The 22,095-nt window shown below is 37.5% G+C and overlaps 1 pseudogene; it reads right to left on the reverse strand.

The window, feature by feature from the left end:
- Positions 1-6,958: 6,958 nt before the first annotated feature.
- On the reverse strand, positions 6,959-7,058 carry LOC144966804 (U6 spliceosomal RNA; annotated as a pseudogene).
- Positions 7,059-22,095: the final 15,037 nt, after the last annotated feature.

The raw sequence follows: 22,095 nt of genomic DNA on the forward strand, positions 1-22,095 counted from the left end.
AGAAGGGCTTTCAGCCAGGACAGTTCCGTCTCGCGTTTTATTTTTTATTTTTTTATTTGAAGCTGTCTTTTTCATTTTTCTTCACTCCTTTCTTCAGTTCGCTGCTTCTAGAGGCGTAGTATTGGCTTTGGCATAAATTTATATACTATTATATTCTGGCACCATTAACGGCAATTTGTTTTATTTCATTTTGTTTTGTTTATCAATATTTCTTATCAACTATTTATTTTTACAAGAGAACGGCAAAATGCCACCTGTAAAATGTAATACACAAAGATCGTTTTTCCAGTTTTAACACAAACCACTGTCTAGCCAAGAATAAACATTTTAATTTCTCCACCTAAGACACAAACATGGGGTGGTGACTCACCAACGTAGAAATAAAGTTGCACCCAAAATTATGTTGATCTTAGTAAGATAAAATATGCTTTTATCGTTTACTCAAGGTCTCTCAGAAAACACCCTGCGTCTTCTGTCCATCACCAACTTAAAACCCGAAGGCTTTGAACTAAGATTACGGAGAAAAGGCTGTGTAGACTTGAAAATTGATTAAGTGTTTTCATTAAACGAACACGACGCTCAACATTGGCGTGAAAATATTGTCACATTTCGATGAAAAAGTGTTATAATATGTTGCTCGTTTCATGTTTTATTCTCTTCCTTATTTATACAATCTTTTATAAACTTTGAAACACTTGTCTTGTCCTGCATGTTAAGTGTTGCTGTTGTTTTGCAACCCAAGTTAGTGGAGATTGCGCTATGTAAAAGCTCAAATAAAAAATAAATATGTATAACAACCCAATATTTAGTACTGAAGTGGAAAATAATTTTAAGGAAACAAGTTCGTCTTTAATCACATTATGATTTTTTCTAAACAAATTTAAAATTAGTACATTGACTTTGGCTTAGGTGAATAAATGAAAATCAGCAACTTTAACTGAAGCAGTCTTTGACTGTAATAGTAACCTACATATTTGGAAACATTCAACACATTAAAGTATTGGGCTATCTAATCAGCTGACATGGCTTCCCGGTCACTAATGTCTCGTGTTATCTCCAAAACTGACCAAATGTTATCTTTGGCATTCCGCTGACCAGTTGTGATTAACCGACCACAGACTTGCGTAACATTATTCCGCAACCCGTGCCGCCAGTACCTCCCTACCCTTACCCGTATGAAGACCCGCCGCGTACCAGTCGTCTCCGTTTACTACATTTCATTGCCCGTGTCACACACTTCCTGGCAGCACCAGATAATTTGATGGAGGTTAAGTTTAAGTTGGTCGGAAGAAAAATAATAATAATAATAATAATAATAATAATAATAATATGTGGGCCAAATTATTCCTTGCTGGTCATCCAGACCTATGGGAATAGCCAGTCGGAAGTGATTTTATCATTTAATTGTGCCAGATTGTATGAGTCAAAGTGATAATAAGCTGCTAGAAGCTTGTGAGCTGTTATAAATTGATAAACTAAAATGTATATAAGAGTTTCAAAGAAGAACAAAATACCAAACGTGGAATGTTTCGGGTTCAAAAGCCTTCTTCAGTCAACAACAAATAACAACAAAATCTGTTGTTGTTGTTTTTAGTAATGTATTTATATTTTTATTGTGTTTTGTTTTTGACTGAAGAAGGGTTTTGAGCCCGTATTTTGTTCTTTTCTTTTGTTCTTTATTTTTTTTTTTTTTTTGTTGAAGTTGTTATATTCATTTTTAATAACATTTTACAGATTTTATGACTAATTGTACACACTTTAAATCGTGTCAAAATGGTAGTCTCCGTACACTCATTACCTGATACTGCTCAAAAACGTTTTAAAAACTAAGTCACAGTACATTCTACGACTACCTAAAGAAAGTGAACTGTGAGTTATATTCATTAGTGCATCCAACCGGATCATTTCTTTGCTTTCTTTAGTTTTTTAGGTGGCCATCGCCATCTTGCATTGGTATATTTTTTTTTTTTTTTTTTTTTTTTTTTTTTGTTTTTTTTTTTAGAGAAGTGCCGGGCCATAATATTATGGTAATGGAGGCCACGATCAAACACTTCATGGCAGCGCCAGAAAATTTGATGAAGGTTTAGTCTAAGATAATATGATATGTGGGTCACATTATTAGTTGTAGGTCACTTAGACCTGTAGGAGTTGCCATTTTGAGCATTTATATTGCACAATATTCACTGAACGTGCTCAAAGCGCTTTACACGGGATGTTAACGGCCAGGTACTCGTTTACACTTAAATATAGTGAAAGAATGTGAGTAAAGAGTCTTTACCAAGGACTCAACTTTGCGCAACTCAGAGCGGGACTCGAACCCTGGACCTTCTTATCTGAAGGCGAGTGTCAGACCAGTAGACCACATTGCCGCACAATCACCCTCAAACTATCGAACACTCTCACACCTGAGACTTTCTTTAAAATATTGAGTTATTTGACAAGCTCAGTGTGGCTTTAATCCATTGTTATTTCGAGCAAAAAGAAAATGCTGGCCAAATTGTTTTGTGTTTTGCCAAAGTATTGGAGGTTACTTGATTTCAAGAAGAATTTATTATTCGAGTTGTTAACCAGTTAACAGCCGTACTCCGGAAAAACACGTATTCATAAATTTGGCCAGAAAATTCGTCTTCAAAAATCGATCGATCTAAATGACCCTCATCTTGATAAGAACTCTAAAACCTGGGACCAGGTTATAGAGATTTTCCCAAGATGAGAGGTCCCGGGTTTTAGAGTTTTTGCCAAGATGAGGGTTATTCAGATCGATCGATTTTTAAAGGACGCGTTTTCTGGCCAAATTTTTAAATACGTCTCTTTCCAGAGTACGACAGTTGGTTAAAGATAACATTAGGCGGTATGTTTAGATACAAGTAAGTTGTATAAATTGTATAATTTGATATGTATATTATATTATATACAATATACATGCGTTCAAAGTGACCCGGTCACTATTTGGGAACACTAGATCAGCAAATAAATGTTTGGACTTGAACAGGCCAAGGACAGATAACTCTACGCTAAGACCTGTGGTGGAGTGGGGATGAGAGAATGTAGGATACTGGACGAAATAATCAGCTGTTTACTTCAATGTCAAACACGAACTGCATTAAAAAAAAATTTTTAAAGGATAAAATTCATTCTATTCTGCTGACCTCTGGAAAAAACACGTAGACGTCTATATGAATTTGTTTTGGTCAAAAACTCGTCATTCAAACATCCATCAATTAAAAATAATTCTTGTCTTGTCAAAAGCTCACAAACCTGGGAATTCCTATTGGCCAAAAATTTTGAAACGTTTTTTTTTTTCCAGAGTACGCATCATTGATATTTAAAGAGAAATTGTCCTCGGAGTCTATACCAAGGGAAAACTGAAATAACCCAGGAAGCAAACGCAGTGTAACGCCGCAAAGTACGAAAGAGCGAGGCGACTTGATAAAGGCCTCATATCGATGAGATCGACCTCTGAAAAAAACCCACTTATATTCGATTTAGCCAGAAAAAACTTTAACTTCAATAAATATCGAATCGTTTAGTTTATCCTCAACTCGTCAAAAACTCTCCAACCCGATACTTGAATTAGAGATTTTTTAAACACGTTGAGCAGAGTCATCCTGAGTAATCGATTTTTGAAATGGAAGTTTTCTGGCCAAAATATAAAATGCGTTTTGTCAGAGAATGACAGTATTGCTAAATACCATTTGTGTAGCACGTGAAAGGTTGCAACTCTCTCTCTCTCTCTCTCTCTCTCTCTCTCTCTCTCTCTCTCTCTCTCTCTCTCTTTCTTTCTTTCTTTCTTTCTTTCTTTCTCTTTCTCTCTCTCTCTCTCTCTCTCTCTCTCTCTCTCTCTCTCTCTCTCTTTCTTTCTTTCTTTCTCTCTCTCTCTCTCTCTTTCTCTCTCTCTCTCTCTCTCTCTCTCTCTCTCTCTCTCTCTCTCTCTTTCTTTCTTTCTTTCTTTCTTTCTCTTTCTCTCTCTCTCTCTCTCTCTCTCTCTCTCTCTCTCTCTCTCTCTCTCTCTCTCTCATCTCATCTCATCCCATCTCATTTCAACCAATATCTTTAAAGACCATTGAATAAACCGTTTAGGCAAGCTAGCCCTGTGTCATAATTTTAACATGCTTACAGTTAAAAGCCATATTCTGGAATAAATTATTATTTAAATATTTGGCCAGAAAAGTCGTCCTTCAAATATCAATTAATTTAATAAATGACCCTCACTGTGGCAACATTTGCCAAACCCGGGACCCTTTATCTTGGTCAATACTTTATTAAGTCATAAGAGTTTAGCAGCTCTGAATTGACTTTAAATATTTGTCTATACAGCCGACATATTCAACTGGGAAGATTTCTATTATCAAAGAAAAGCAAATGTATACTTTCCTTTCACATCAACTTTATTTCAGTTTGTGAAGTTTCTCTTTAAATGTCACTGGCATTTTGTAGCCAATACAATTTGTTGGGGCGTTTACTTGTTTAACAAACGGGACACTTTGTTATAATATCGTCGGAAAAAAACGTTTTACACAAAAGGAGGCTAAAGAATGTCCTGTCTTTTTTTGTTTTTTGTTTTGGTTCCAATGTTTATGATAGTTGTTTTGAACGGATGGGTCATCCCAACCATTTTAGGTCTAGACTGTGAAATCACCTGTTGCCCACTTACGTATGAATCACCGACTTTGTGGTGCCCCTCCCCCCTACCCTCCCCTCCCCCACCCCCCTTGCCCTTCCAACCGATTTTATTTTTTGGGGAAAAGAGTGGCTCAAATTCTAGCTTTATTCTGTTATATTTATAATTTTTTTATATCTTCTAATAACGGTTTAACTCACTCAACCCTAGCACCGACTATATCAGTGGTAAACCCGGGGTTACTTTTACCCCATGTTTATTCGTTACTTTTTTTCTGAGACAAATTATAGGCGAAGTATTAAAGCTAATGTTCTTAATTTATACATGTTAATGGTATTTGAATAGAACTATCTATGCACGTGCTTATTTCTCATGCATTTTTTCTCATTTTGAAAAGTAGCAAAAATCTCTAGGATTGAGTGAGTTAATGCCGAAATGACCCAGAATATGGGATTTTCTTATTAATAGATAGTATGTCTACTCCGTCGTACTCTGGAAAAACACATATTAAAAAATTTGCCCAGAAAACTCGTCCTTCAAATATCGATCGATTTAAAAGACTAATCCCCGGTTTGAGAGTTTTTGCCAAGATGAGAGTCATTTAAATCGATCGATTTTTGAAGGAAGAGTATTCTGGCCAAATTTTTAATACGTGTTTTTCCAGAGTACGATAGTTCTGTCTAGACGAAAAACGTTACCCGAATTTTATATTAATTTTGTTATTATAAAGTCAATTCTAGCATTAAATTTACCCCAACGTAATACCGTTTTGAGGCGATGGGTCGCGAATAGTTCTTCAGAGTCATAAGACCCGTGAACACATAGTCAATCTCGGTACCAGAAGCGTTTAAGGGACAATAACAGTTGCTTACTACCCTTCGGATAGGACGATGGTCGATCACATGATTTTTCTGTTGGTCGTAAAAAAAATGTTGTTGAATGTTGCTGTTTATTATTTTATTAATATTATTATTATTATTATTATTATTATTATTATTATTATTATTATTATTATTATTATTATTATTATTATTATTATTATTATTATTATTATTGATGTTGTTGTTGATGATGACATGATTTGATCAGAGAAAAAGTATGGTTATTGGTCAGGAAAGGCCTAAAATAAACTCTTGAACTTGAACTCGGTAATATTCGCCTGATCTAATTCACCCACAGCATCTGGAACATCCTTCTCCACTACAGGGTGCCAGATAAGTTTGTAAATATCATCAAAACGACAATGTGGCGGGTTCTCCTGCCAAGTCATCCATAATGGTCGTCTCTCGGATGATTTTGGTATTACCTCAGGAGTAAGGTAAGGCTGTTTGCTGTCCACACTTCCCTTTCTTGTGGTATAGGACTGGGTGAAAGAGACAACATATGGCAACTTCAAAAATGGTGTTCAATGAACATTCTCAAAAAGACTTGAAGACTTTGAATTGGCGGATGACATGGGCCTTCTCTAGGTGGAACTAATGAAGGCATCATTGCTGGAATCAAGAAAGTGCGCCAAGCCTTTGCAATATTGAGACCGAGATGGAAAGCTTCCAGTATCTCCACAAACACCAAACTTAAAATCTTTAACACTTAATGTTAAAGCAATCCAGCTCTATGTTTCAAAGACTAGGCGAACAACCTTGACCACATCAGCCAAGATACAAACGTTTATCAATCGCTGCCTTCGACAAATCCTCAAGTTAAAGTGGTTTGACCAGTTGCAAAACACTGACCTTTGAACAAGAACAAACTAAGAGCAAATGGAGGTCCAAGTCAGATGCAGAATGTGGCGATAGGTTGGTCGGAAGGAGCCCTGTAACATTACCAAGCAGGTTCTCGAATGGAACCTGCAGGGTAAGAGGAACGGGGTCCAAAACAGACCCTGTGGAGGAGACTTCACCAAGATTTGTGCGTCTCCAATCTTACCTGGAGTGAGGCAAAGTTCTGTGCTAAGAACTGCTGAGACCCTATGCCTCGCCAGGAGCCAAGAGGAATAAGTGATAAAGTGAGTCGAAGTAATTCACCCGATAACTTTCTGAGTGGACGGGGAAATGCGTAGGGGTGAGAAAGGAAATCGACTGCAACCTGGGATTCTGGGATGGATTCTTTGTTTATAGACCAGTGCTATGCCATTGATCTTTGATATAAGCCCAGCGAACACAATGTAGTTTGAACATGCTGCGGAATAACCAATCATTCGTCACAAATGGCTTTCAATGAATTATGTTTATCTTGAGGGATAAAAAATAGTCATTAGGCTCATGGAGTCGGAGTTTCTCCCGGTTTCTATAGCGTGAAACAGACAATAGCAATTGCTTGCTATCTATAGCAAAAAAAAATGATATGGAACGCTTCAAGAATTTGCGTATCATCCTTGCGCAGGGGCCTTACCAATCTTCTCTGTTCGATTTTAGTATATGGACTACGTGAACAGTACATCTTGAGTGGTAGTTGAGATTACCTTAAAATATTTTCGAAGCCAAAAAAAAAAAACATTTTAAAAAGGTAACTTCAAATAAATAAAGAGCGTATCATTAAATGGAAATATTCTTGTATAAACATTGTCACATTGGCACATTACTTAGTAATATAAAAGTGGATTTATGATGCTCAATTAGACATAAATATGTTGATCTTCTTGATTTAAAAAGCAATCTCTATAGCTTTAACCGGCAATCCTAATTTTCCACTTTTAAAAATGCACTAACCTATTTAATAACACGTATTATCAATTTCAAAGTCCTGTCCGTTTTAATCGAAAGTGAGAAATAAATTCCTATTAATTAAAATAAACCACTATTCTGATATATCTGGTGTTAGCGAGTGAGGGGGATTTTGCCAAACTTAATATGATTTGCAACCTCGTCACTTCATATTGCATTAATTTATGGAACATATGAATATCGCCAAGAACTTTTATATAATACTGGCCGTTAGCGCTGCTTCCGTGAAAGACTGTTTTGCGAGATTTATTGCATTTTAGGACAAATTCATCATTTTCATCCTTTGAGATTTGGAAAACATTTCGAAGGAAGGTCTAAGAGTGAACAGCTCACCTTTGGAGACTAGTAAAAGATAAATTATAACAATAAATGACAACATTAACGACTACAATGACAACACCACCACCCCCACCACCACCCAAGACAACAACAGCAACAACAACACCAAAAGCAACAATAACAACCCCGTGAGCTTCCTATTTCAAATTAACCTTTTTAGAGTGACCCCCGCGATTAACTTGACTGACGTTTTGGTATGTCGAGTACCCCAGACGTTCAGGTTCAGAAGTCACTGACCTCTATCACTGAGAGAAAATCCGTGCGTCCTACTTTCGATTTCTTACTTCTTAAGTCGTTACAACTGTATGACTAATAGCCTTATAGTAAAAATCTGACGCGCTGGGAGATGCTGAGACCTCAAGATGGGTGGATGTCTGTCTCCTTAACATATTATTGAGAGATTATCAGGAATGTCAAGGTCACCAAGTGCACGTGGTAATGATAAGAATCCACGTAGTAAGCGTAATCTATAGTAATGAGCACATGAACCACCTCCGCTGTGGTGGGTTGTTTCCCATATAGCCATATTGTGGTACTTTCATGGTTTACTAGAAAACCCCAAAACAAAGGGGTAAACCGGATGCTTAAAATTAATTCCAAACTTGACTTATAAAGTATTTGTTAAATAAGAAGCAATAGTATGAAGTAAAAAACAAACAAAACTGGTTCCCCCATCTCATTGGAAGTGTAAAACAACTCTTTATGAGGACTGGATACATACCTTGTGTAAATGATCTTCTGGATTCATCTTTTTTTTCTCTATATGCTGGTCGTCAATAAAGATCATCCATCCTCGCTCTTTTACGTCCCCGTAATCTTAAGAATCAATTATGCCACCTTAAAATTCATTATCTAAGGTATTCATTATTAGTTCTCCGAAAGACTGGTTACATACACACTTCCAAGGAGTTTGGAACCGGAAGAGTAGAAGCTTTGACGTCACAAGAAATGAAGTGAGTAGGAAGAAGACAACAGAGAATAAAAACTTCGCGGCGGCGATTTGGGCTCGAACTGTGACGTCACGACTTCTCTCCCCTATTAGGAAAGTGAGTTTTGTCTCTTAAACTTCAAAATGTGAAATTTCCTCATTCTTCCTCTTTTCATTTTAACCTCAATTTGTTTCCATCTAGTTCATTCCGATACTAGGTGCACATATTTACAGGTCTGATCTCCGAAAGGACTTATGGGCCTGATTTAGAATTGTTTTAATGAACAATATTTTGCGACGGTTTGAGAGTAGGCTACTGTATTTCCATTACAAAAATGAGACCATAACAATTTGGGTTATCAGACCTGCTGAATTAGTATACGTTGTTCCGACCTAATACCGGATTGATACGAAAGGTTACTATTCTGTTGTACTTTTTAAAAAACACATTATTATTTTGTTGACCTGAAAAATCATTCTTCAAATATCGATTGAATATTAAGGGCGATGCACCAAAATAAATTTTTTTTCGGGAAAACTTCAGCTTTTATATGGCGCAAGATCCACTTATTGTGCTCAGAGCGCTTTACAAGGGGACCCTGACCGACAGCAACACGTAACATGTAGAACGAGGCATGAAGACTGTTAGGCGATATTACATTTTTTTTCCGACAGGGACAATGCTGTTAACGACCAGATACTCATTTTACTCCTGAGTACAGTGAGAGAATGTGAGTTAAAGGCCATTTCCAAAGACTCAACTATGCGCCGAGCAAGGCTCGAACCCAGGACCTTCCGATCCGAAAGCGAGTGTCATACCACTAGACCACATAGCCGCAGAAAACTAGGGGCGAACTAACTTATGCTTGATCAATCAAGAATATGATTGATCAAAAAAAAAAGTTCGGAGCAAACATTTTGATCGTCCTTCACTTTGTTTTAAATAACTTCAACTACACCTAAATAGTCCCCTTCTGATCTAAAAATAGATAAAATGTTTACCACAAAATGTGTGACTCACGCGAGAAAATTTGATTTTTTTCTAATATTAGCATGGATGAAAAAGAAATTCTCCATTGATTACTGAGTACTCAAAGTACATAAACGTGTGTAATTAATTCTATTTAACTTCATTAACGGCGAGTCTGAGAACTCTACTTGCACGATTACTACTTCTTCTTGTAAGATCAGAAAATAATGACCAACCATTTCAGTTCGTTGCTTAGTTGGGGATAAAGCTTGGTGCTGAAAAATTAAATTTAAACCATGAATATAAAATTTGAGTTTGGTTAATTATGTTGAGGGTCCCGTAGCGCAGTTGGTAGAGCACTCGCTTTACACGCAAAGGGGCCGAGATCGATCCCGGGAGCAGTCGAGATATTTTTCTGATCTCTCTGTCTACCCAGCAGTGAATGGGTAGCTGGCGAAAAGTACTTTGCGATAGACTAGCGTCCTATCAAAAATATAGCAAGCAATTGTTATTTTGCCCGCTTCACTCTATAGAAACCGGGATAAACTCCGGCTCCATGGGCTTAATGACTCTAAAGGATTACTAAATAATGTGAGAAGAAGTAGAAGAAGAAGAAGAAGAAGAAGAAGAAGAAGAAGAAGAAGAAGACCCAACGTTTACCTATTTTCAGGTCTGATAACCCAAATTGTTATGGGCTCATTGTTGTAACGGAAATTGTTTCAAATCAATCCAAAGTATTTTGCAATACAACAATGTATAAAAAAAAAAAACATAGCTACGTTCGGTTTTTAGACCTGCTAATATGTACTACACCTAATATGTACTACTTGCAGCTGAACCAGTAGCCTTCCTGTTTGTGAGCATTTATCAATAGGCTTCAACAGCCGTGACGTCACTTTCCTCGTAATGACGCATATTAACTTAGTAACTGGTTCTAAACTATCGGAACAATGGTGGACGCCCTTATGAAATTAAATACTTCTCCGACGAGCATAAAAGTGTATCCAGAGGAGAAAAACATTATAAATCGGATCATGTTTTGACTTCAATACATACATTCTGATCACATGACATGTGAAAAAGTTCTAACCAGCATGTAGAATAAAAAAGTACGGATTTTCTTTGTTTAGAACCAAGCTGCTCGTTGCTGGGCGGACATGACATCATCAGACTATTAAATCCAATATGTTTTGATGCATAAAACTTTAATGTTGTATCGGAGAGCCCTTCACATATTTCGACATCTGCATAAAAAAAAAAGTAGACGATGTTCATTGTCAAAAAAAAATATTAAAAATTGAGCTTCATATAGCGCAATATCCACTAATGTGCTCAAAGCGCTTTACAAGAGGTCCCTGGTCAACAGTAACATTTAACATGTAGGACGGGACATGACGCCTGTTAGGCGGTATTACAATTTTTCGGACAAAGACAACGTTGTTAACGGCCAGGTACTCATTTTACACCTGAGTACGGCGAGAGAATGTGAGTAAAGAGCCTTTTCCAAGGACTCAACTATGCGCCGAGCGCGAGGCTCGAGCCCAGGACCCTCCGATCCGAAAGCGAGTGTCATACCACTAGATCTCATAGCCACCCATTATTTCGACTGTCGGCATGTATTCAATTTAGTTATGGCATACTACTACATATCTTATAAGGCCACAATGACAATAACATTTTGAAGGCCACACAGAGCAATACTACACCATGCAATAATAATATGTAAGAATTTTAATGAACTTGGCATTCAAATCAAAGCACTTGCTCAACCTAACCTGTCTCCTAGGCCATATCGATATAACGAATGTGTACAGATTAATGGAATATTGTTTTATCGATAAAGATTGCGTGATTAGAGCGGTTTATGGAGAACTGAATTATACTACGTAATATATATATATATATATATATATATATATATATATATATATATATATATATATATATATATATATATATATATATACAATCATTAGCGGTGGATGTCCAGTATTTCTGACAGTGCTCAATAAATTAACAATTCAGGGTATTATAAAATGAGTAAAAATCAACTCATATTTTTGTCCAATACGGCCGTTTCGACACTCGATGCCTCTCTTCGGTTGGTTGATCTTCTTTGATGGAGATCGGTAGTGAGGTGTTCATAATTTAGTGTTGTGCGGTACGTAAGGTGCACTTTGAACTGATTGGGTGTGTACGTACGCGTTTTCTGAAGAAAAAAAACAAGTCGGTAGGGGGGGGGGGTTGGGGGAGAGAGAGAGAGAGAGAGAGAGAGAGAGAGAGAGAGAGAGAGAGAAAAGAGGGGAGTGAAGGGAACGGGGGAGGGGGAGAGCGGGAGGAGGGAGCTGTTACGTTGGGTGGGATAGTTCAGATATATTCTAAATTTTATATTTTTTGGAAGCGAGGTTCGAGATTTGGTAGCCTTTTTTACAATAACATGATGTTATCTGGAATCTATTTTCATGGTTTTTTATATACATTCGTGTAGTTTTACAAAATACCTCTATTATTATATAGTCAACTTCCAGTTATTGGACTGTTTGTTTTCAACAAAGCCCAGCTTGCCTAGCATTCCTGAAGGGGATACATTATAATGGACTCAAAACTAAGTATCTAGTTTTCATTATTATATTATTATGGTTATCTTCTACATGCGTGTGTATGTGTGTGTGTGTGTGTGTGTGTGTGTGTGTGTGTGTGTACTTTGCATGTCACGGTTAAAGATATATGTTTGTACACCACATATACATGAGTACATTTAAGTTGAAATACTATCTTTACCACGTGTATCATTATTGTAATCTTTAATCAATAGATTTATGGCATTACTATTAATATTAAGGGCATTCAAGGGATCTTATCCTATTTTGACCTATACCATATGTTATGTTATGTTAAGTTATCCACGCTTTTAGCTTTTTAATCTTGTGTGACCATTTCAATTCAAACTCAAATTTTCTACTTGTATGGCTTTGTGGTCTTGTGGATATGACACGTCTGTAGCATGTAAGGCTTTGACCGTGCAAACTTGAGTCTTTGGAAAAGGCTATTTACATTTTCTCACGTTACCCATGTGTAAAAAGTGTACCTGAACGGTAACAGTCATTTCTATGTCGTAAAAAATGTAAAGGCCCTTCTAACATTACTAACTCTTCATAAAGTTAAGCTCTAATTTTGTTAGCTCGGAACCCCTTTTAACTATTTTATTAAGTAGACGCTATATAAGACTCACGTTTTTTAGAGAACATGAGATTGCAAAAATATAAATTCTCATTTTTATAATAATGATGTTACAACCCAATTCACTAAGCTTGTGATTTCTATAGATAAAGTACATAATTTTTTTAAAATATTCAATCGTTGTCATGGAAATTGAATTTGCGGGGCGGCCACCTTGGAGCATTACCATTTTTATAGGTCAAAGATTACAATAAACTAATAGACTCATAGCATTTGAAATATGTAATTCTGAGCGTGGTCAATGGCCAGATGGGTGACTGTGCTTTGTCGTTGTGTCCTTGGTTAAGTCCTTTCGTATATCGTATCCCATGTGACTCGAATTTGAATGAGTGATTAAGTAGAAGGTACGTTGATGGATAATTATATTATCTAAAAAAACATTTAACACGATTTGAGGTGCAGGACTTCGTTTTTATGATATTATTCACGTTTACATCCAAGAATGTCAAAAATGCATAAAAATTGACAAATTTCACGACAAAAACAAATCTAAACAAATAAATTTTTCAATATAAAAAAATGCTTGACTTTTTTTCAGGTAAATGTCTTGTCTATGATCTCTCTAAATTCCAATGCTCTATATTAAAATTGTCGGAGGAGTTAACTTTTATATGACAAAATGTAACAATTTGAGAATAAAGCAGTTAAAGATGAAATAAGAAATTTAATCCGGCCTTCGTGGCGATTACTATCAGATGTCGGAATTTTCTACTCATTGGTGAACACATATTATTGATGACGCTGTATGACCTTAAGTTTGACAATTGGATTCAGTAGTCTGATGTCACGCCGCCCGGCAACGGCGGCCATCTTGGTTCTAAACAAAGAAAATCATTACTTTTTATTCTTCATGCTGGCTAGAACTTTTCATATGCCTTGTGATCAGAATGTGTAAAAGTCAAAACAAGATCAAATTTATGAGTTTTTCCCTCTGGATACGCTTTTATGCTCGCCGGAGAAATATTTCATACGTGCGTCCGCCATTGTTCCGATAGTTTAGAGCCAGTGTTACTAAGTTACCATGCGTCATTAGGAAGGAAGTGACGTTACGACTGTTGAAGAGCATTTGCAACGATAAGATCACATGGTATAATATCACTAAGAAAGTACCCATGCATTACAGCGTGTTGTTGAGAGGAAGGAATGTGTGACCACTATAAATTGAGCTTTTATAAAGCGCAATATCCACTAAACGTGCTCAAAGCGCTTTACAAGGGGTCCCTGGTCAACAGCAACACTTAACATGTAGGAAGGGACATGACGCCTGTTAGGCGATATTATAATAATTTTTTTTCGGACAGAGACAACGCTGTTAACGGCCAGCTTCCCATTTTACACATGAGTACCGTGAGAGATTGTGAGTAAAGAGCCTTTTCTAAGGACTCAACTATGCGCCGAGCGAGGCTCGAACCCAGGACCTTCCGACCTGAAAGCGAGTGTCATACCACAAGACCATATAGCCACACACTATAATGTTGATGTCTGATCAATTCTATCTTAACCACATAATATATACCTATCCAAAACAATGAAATGTCCATATATGATCAATAAAATTCATGCTATCTTATGGGATTGTGATGGACGAGTGGATGACATTTTGCTCTTTTACCTGGAGTTCCAGCCGTTGTCTGCATCTTCGTTCTTCCTAAAGCAAGAAATTAAGCTCTTATTGTTCAACTTACAGCGATTCACTGCGGCTGACAGCAGCCTCTTATGGTTCTCACACGACTATGTTATGACGATCGACCCAATCAGCAAAGTCCCGTCCGCACTCGTGCACCTTAGCGAACCCGCCCGGTAGCATCGTTACAACACACCGTTCAACTAGATGCTCTGCCGTTTCGGGTTCTTGCCCACATCGGGTACATGTGGGACAGGTGGAAAGTCCCCACTGATGAAGCGCACTTGCTGTTAGGCAGCTCCTCGACCGAAGCCGATTCGCAGCCACCCAGTGTCTCCTCTTACTGGTATCAAAGCCTGGCACTGACGCCTGGCTTATCCCAGTATTTTTAAAAATTATTTGGGGGGGGGGGGGTGGTATGTGGAGATCGACCCTAAAAGACATATTTCTCCTTGGGATAAATAATGGAAATCTCATTTATAATTAACACCGACCTTAGAAGCCTTGACATAACTTATATTAATGCAGTTGAGAAGAAATCTTTTAACATTATCAACGAAAAGAGGCATCCGCTGAGCGAAAAATTCCAACTTCTGCGCTCCGGAAGACGGTATCTAGAAGCAAAATGTAGGACAAATCGACATAAGACAACCTTCATTCCAACCGCCATAAAATTAATTAACAAATCTTCTGTGGAAAAATGAGACAACCAATGAAAATAACGAGAAGCAGTGTCGTGAATCATCATCATCGACATTGCCGCCGTCGTTATCATCATCATCATCATCATCATCATCATCATCATCATCGTAGTCATCATCATCATCATCATCATCATCATCATCATCATCATCATCATCACAATCATTGCCATCTTCTTCTTAATATAAGACACTATATTTATAATATGGTTATCTGCTGTCCCAGCAAATATATCGTATCGTTCTATCTGTCTGTCTGTGTGTCTGTGTGTATGTATGTATGTATGTATGTATGTATGTATGTATGTATGAATGTAGGCATGCATATACGATGATATGCTGGTTTGTATGTATGTCTGCATGTATGTATGTATGTATGCATGTATATGTGTTTGTATGTACGCTCATTTCTTTTGTATACATGTGTAGAAACAATGTGCAAGCGTGTATGTTCGTGTATGGCTGTGTCTGTATTTGTAAATGTGTTGATGTTCATACCATGAACCAAACTGAGCATTGTTTACCTCACATGAATTGCCTTTAATTTGGACAATAAAGATTATTATTATTATTATTATTATATTATTATTATTATTATTATTATTATTATTATTATTATTATTATTATTATTATTTTATCATGTCTCTTTTATAAACAAATATTTCAATAATGGGAGACTCCATAAACCCAAATAATGATGAAGCAAGACTTCTACAGTGTGTTAATGACCAGTGACAAATGAAATTAAACGTTGTAAATTATATGATCCATCTTTGAAACTTGTGTGAAAATTAAAGTGATTTTCATGTATGAACATAATAATATATTTTGTATTGTCATGTTGGTGGACAAAGGAACCTATAGCGATCTCCTTGTGTTGTAGATTTTTTTTTTCACTTCTTCCAACCCCTTTCGTCACTTCTTTCTACCCAGCAGTGATTAGGTAGCTAGGTCTATTAGATCTAGCGGAAAGAACTTTACATCGAATTGCGTGCTATCAAAAGGGTACCTAGCAATGCTATGTATGTTTGATAATCGGAATGATCTCCACCCTCATATGAGGACTGAGGGGTATTTTTTAGAATCAAGCTTTTCAAATTATCCGATTGCCATTATGCCATGTCGTGTATTAGATAAACCCAGATCGTAAAATTACCCCAAACACGGAGGAGCAAATTAAAGGTTATAAAATGGCCGATAAATTCTAACCTTCAACTACCGGGCAGGTTTGTGACACTCAATCCCGTCTTTTTTATTGGTTGCGTTCATTTTACATTGGAGCTATTAAAACACGTAGTCAACATTACAAAATGTGAAATACGAACGACGTGAAGTCGTACACTCCCTTTCCCCAATTAGAATTATTATTAAAGTTATGTTTTGGAAGCTCTTGTCTGTTGACATTTTTCTTCATGTCACTCTGTCTCTCTATCAATGGGGACTCATTATATTATTATTATTACGTTCTCGCCTTTCGAATGAAATTGAAGTCATCGGTGCCGTAATGGTACTTAATCTGTGGTGTCCTAGCGGTAGATAGGGCATCTTGCTTTGAATTAAAACAAAAGAAAAACAAGCAGTTCTGGGCCTGGTCCATGGTTGACTATGATCACAAAAACTCTGGATTTGGCGTTTTGTCCTTGGTGAAGTCTCGTTGTGCATCGTATCCCGTGCGACTTGGATTTGAATGAGAAATTCAGTAGAAGCTGTCAGGATAATGCAAAAGGGCGAATACAAAAAAAGAACGACTTAAAGGTGAGTTGAACTGAATAAATGGAAATTCGGTTTCATAATTACTGCTGGGGAAATATATGAGGGTTTAGGAAGAGCATACTAACATGGAGTAGCTGTTGTCAAATAAAACGATATATACAAAAATGAGAGCACATAATATTGACTTATTTGTTAAACATGCTTTCTGATCTGGTTTTATATACAAGAGAATACCAGACGCATTCCGGTGATACCATTTTGACAGATATTTAAAGGATTAGCTACCTCCTTGGGAGGCAAATGTGCGCCTGTGTGGTCTAGTGGTATGACACTCGCTTTCGGATCGGAAGGTCCTGGGTTCGCGCCTCGCTCGGCGCATAGTTGAGTCCTTGGAAAATGCGCTTTACTCACATTCTCTCTGGTGTAAAATGAGTACCTGGCCGTCAACGTTGTCTCTGTTTAAAAAAAATTGAATACCGTATCGCCTAACAGGCGCCATGTCCCGTCTTACGTGTTAAGTGTTGCTGTTGGCCAGGGACCCCTTGTAAAGAGCGTTTAGTGGATATTGCGCTATATAAAAGCTCAATTAATAAAAGCTCAATTAACTAACAAGTGAACAATTGTAAGCTTTTATAAAGGACAATATCCATAAACGTACTCAAAGCGCATTACCAGGGTCCCAAGCGAACAGCAACATTGAACATTTAGTACGAGACACGATGCCTGTAATGTGTTATTATGATGGGAAGGGGGTTCCAGCGAAGTCAAATTTATTACTGGACATGTGCGCATTTTTCAATCCAGAGGGGAAAAAAGGGAAAGCTTGGCACAAAAATTTAGCAGGATAGTGGAAAAGGATAGGAACCAAATTGGATGGCAGTCAGGGCAAGGACAGTAGCCAAGGACCGGATGAAATGGAAGGAAAATGACCAGACCTTATGCGTATCCTGGCGCTGAAATATTTAAGGAAGGACTCATTTTACATCCGAGTATGGTGAGAGAATGCGATTTAAGAACCTTTCCAGGGATTCAATTTTGTGCCACCACAGCATGAGTCCAACCATGCACCAACAAGTCAGAAGAGAGTGACTTACCATAAGGCCGCAAAGTTGAACTTAAATTATATTGGTTGTCTTTTTTTGGGACAGCCTTAGAGGCTTGCGGTTCCTAAAATATAATCTCAAGAAATTAAGTGATAGGAAAGTGCCAGAAGTCAATAGAGAATAAAAATTTCGCGGCGGCAATGGGGGTTCGAACCCGCGACCTTACTGGTACGACAAATCCGCCTGGCCGCTGAGATCGTGACTCTACCGTGCTATCCATGACCCCAAAAAAGATCGCTTCTAACCCTAGTCTTATTAAAGCCTTCTCTCCCCGACGTCTTGAGGTCACGCGTTCAACACACAAATATAATCTCCAACATACTTAAGATTATCAAAGTTCGCACATGCGTTTTTTGTGCTGTTTGCAATCTATAATGGTTGTTTTAACCACCCGATCTGAGCACATTTAAAATACGTCTATATTTGTATTGGCCAGAATTTGTTTAAATCAATATATATATCTACTAATTGTTAGAAATAGAAATATTTGACACATCGAGAAGTGTTAAAACATAGGACCAATGTAAGTGTTCTGGACGAAGTAAAAGAACCGGCAGGAAGGCAAGAACCACTACTTGCAATGGTCAAGAGAAGGAAATTGTCTTGGTTTGGTCACCTCGTAAGACAAGAAAGCTTATGCAAGACACTACTGCAGGGCACAGTAGAAGGCTGCCGAAGAAGAGGAAGACAGAGGAAAGTGTGTCAGGATAACATTAAAGATTGGACAGGATTGACGTGGAACAATCTAATGAGGAAGGCCCAGGACCCTGATGAGTGGCATCGAATCGTGAAGTCTGCATCCCGAGAGTCCCCCCGACGACCAACCGGTCATGTGATAGACTGAGAGTGAGTGAGAAGTGTTAGATTTGAAACATTTTGACAAGTTGAGCTTTTTCAAATAGCGCAATAGGGGGCAGCGTGGCTCAGCGGTACGGTCTTTGCTTCGTACCCGAAAGGCACCGAGTTCGATCGCCCTCCGCTGCGCTGTGTGGTCTTGAGCAAGTCACCTCGCCCTAGCTCAATTCGCGGCGCTGCACTGCGGCTGACGCCTGGGTTATTCCAGTCTTCACTTGGAATAGACCCTAGAGACAAATTTCCCCTATTGGGTGAATAAAAGTAATTTTTTAAATCCGCTAAACGTGCTAAATGCGCTTTACCTGAGAATTCGATATCTTAGTGATAGAACATTCGCTTCACAAGCAAAAGAACATGAGGCGTCTTCCGTATGTTCTTCGCGTTACACAAGGGTTCACAGCTCTTTGCCTTACCTACAGAATACGCCTTAGAAACTATCCCGGATGCAGTCGAGATATCTTCCGTTGAGCAATTTACTGAAACGCATATCATTCATTGTATGGATTTCCATATGGTACCCACCGCTTCGAAACGGTGTTATGTCGGAGTGATGCTGGAAATTGAACAAATGAGTCCAAAATAAAAAATATAGGTTAAATCTATCATTTTTGTTAAAGATAAAAAAATATATTTCTTTGGAAATTTAAAAAACAAAGGGTTTTCTTAATTTATTGTCTTTCTGACTTCGGCTTTACTTTTTAACAATTAACTTGACAAGCTAAGCGACTAGACTTCCACAGATCCAGATTGGACGCAATGGAAATAATAATGATAATAATAATAATAATAATAATAATAATAATAATAATAATAATAATAATAATAATAATAATAATAATAATAATAATAATAATAATAATAATAACAATCCAGAGAAAGAAGTCAACAATCTTAACATTATTGAGTTGTTTTTACAAAACAATCATAAAACTGTCTCAGGTGGAAGTGACCAATTTGATTTTATTGGTCAATGTAAGGAATGACGTGATAGACTTTGTATTAATGGCGCCGTGTTTTATCGCTGTCTAGATACGGTTATGTAAACACAGCTGTGAGTTTTATAGCTTGTCTGGGTTGTCCAAGTGAGCTCTATTCTTCCACATTACAAATTATTACTCTGATTTTTAAACGATAACATTGGTCCTGTCTACTCTAAGTTGCACACATTTGCAGGTCTGATAATGGAACGCAATTATGGGCTTGTTTTAACTTCACTTCCAACAAGATTGAATCGAGATCTCAACAAATATCAAATCTAGTCAGAAACAACAACCGAAGAACTGATTTCAACAGCACAAGGAAACATCCAATTGCCTCAGCACCTTAACACACATGATGACATTCAAAATCTAAGAACACTTGTAATGGACAGAGATTAATGGAAACAAATACTCTTCAACAGACGTAACGTCACTTCCTTCCTAATGACGTATGGTAACTTAGTAACCCTGGCTCTTAGCTATCGGAACAATGGCGGACGCCCGTATGAATATTTCTCCGGCGAGCATAAAGGGTATCCAGAGGAAAAAATACACATACATTTGATCATGTTTTGACTTTTACACATTCTGATCACAAGGCATATGAAAAGTTCTAGCCAGCATGAAAAATAAAAATAAATGATTTTCTTTGTTTAGAACCAAGATGGCCGCCGTTGCCGGGAGGCGTGACATCAGACTATTGAATAGTATTACTAACTGGAAACTAGAATCAGACTGACAAACTCGAAGTAACACATACATTCACTGTAAGCGACCAGAGAGACAGCGCAGCCATATTCATTTAACATTGTGGTACCGGACAATTATTTGCGTTGCTTTGAAAGTCCTTCTTAACAACAATGGGCTCATAACAATTTGGGTTATCAGACCCGAAAATAAGTGCACTTCGATCTTCTCCCTTTAGAATATAATTGTGTTCATGTCTTTCTTTTTAACTTGAACTTCTATAAAGTGAAATATCTACTAAACGTGCTCAAAGCGCTTTGCGTGGGGTACCTAACCAACAGCAACTGTCAACATGTAAGGACGAGACATGACACCGTTTAGCGATATTACAATTTTTCGGACAGAGACAACGCTGTTGACAGTCAGGAATCCGTTTAACTTCTATACACGGTGAGAGAATGTGAGTAAAGAGCCTTTTCTACAATGCGACAGAGCGGACCCAGGACTTTCCGATCCGAAGGCGAGTGTCATACCACTAGATCACATAATATTCTGACAAAATGACAGACAACAATTTACGTCATCGATATTTGAAATACACCAAAGACGAATTGCTTTTATTTAAAAGCAGCCCTTTATTTAGAGCCACAGGATTTGAACAAGATTTATCCATGTTTCTGTAGCGCTAACGGACAGTCACGATTCCTTGCTACTATTAGGATCGGACACTAGAGTATTGCAATGTGCTTTCTTACAGACTTAAAAGACCCAGTTATCTAATCACTGCAACGTAGCCTCCTTTGAAGTCCCGGGTTTTAAAGGTTTTGACAAGTTGAAAGTCACATTGAGCCATATTTTGAGTTTAACAAAATCTTGTCAAAATGAGAAAAAGGCGTTTTTCGGTATCCCCAGTATTGTCTGGAACAACCAAGAGACAATAATATTCGAGGTGAGGATTTTTGTTGTCTTGATCTATTTTGCTTCATTTGTTGTCATAATTTCTGTGCATCGAATGTCTTGATTTATCGGAGACGATATTATATCGATTCATGCCGATATTGAAGACGGACACGAACTCAGCCTTAAAAGATTATTTGTTGTTGTTGTTGTATTAACCGCTCTTTTGAATGGAGGAGAATCGAAATGGTCTTTATAAATTACACGTCCAGATTTCTTGCTATATTGGTCTCCGCTTAGGCGCACGGTTGACCATGACAATGAAAACTTGTAGACAGCAACAATACCATAAACTCCCTGTTTGATTTGTCACAATAAATCGGCAAAATCACAGAATAATGGGCTAAATGAAATATTTTCAAAATACCTTAAAAAGGACCCTTTGATGTTTGCAATATCTTTCGAGGATTTACTTTTATGAACAATGAAAAAATATGACCATTAATATAGTGCATCCATGGATTTACCATGCTCAATCCGCTTCACAATGTTTCATTTATGTCCCCAGTATGTCATATTTCCACTTCATACAGCGCTAATCGTCTGTTATGCGTCTTTTTTGTACTAAAACTCTTACAATATCCGTCACTGCCTATAGCCAGGTACTCATTTACACCTGAGCGGAGTGGAGTAATGTTTGTTAAGTGCCTTGC

This window comes from Berghia stephanieae, chromosome 2, assembly GCF_034508935.2.
Source record: "Berghia stephanieae isolate SIO BIC M18660-M18661 chromosome 2, UCSD_Bste_1.3, whole genome shotgun sequence".
Classification (NCBI taxonomy): domain Eukaryota; kingdom Metazoa; phylum Mollusca; class Gastropoda; order Nudibranchia; family Aeolidiidae; genus Berghia; species Berghia stephanieae.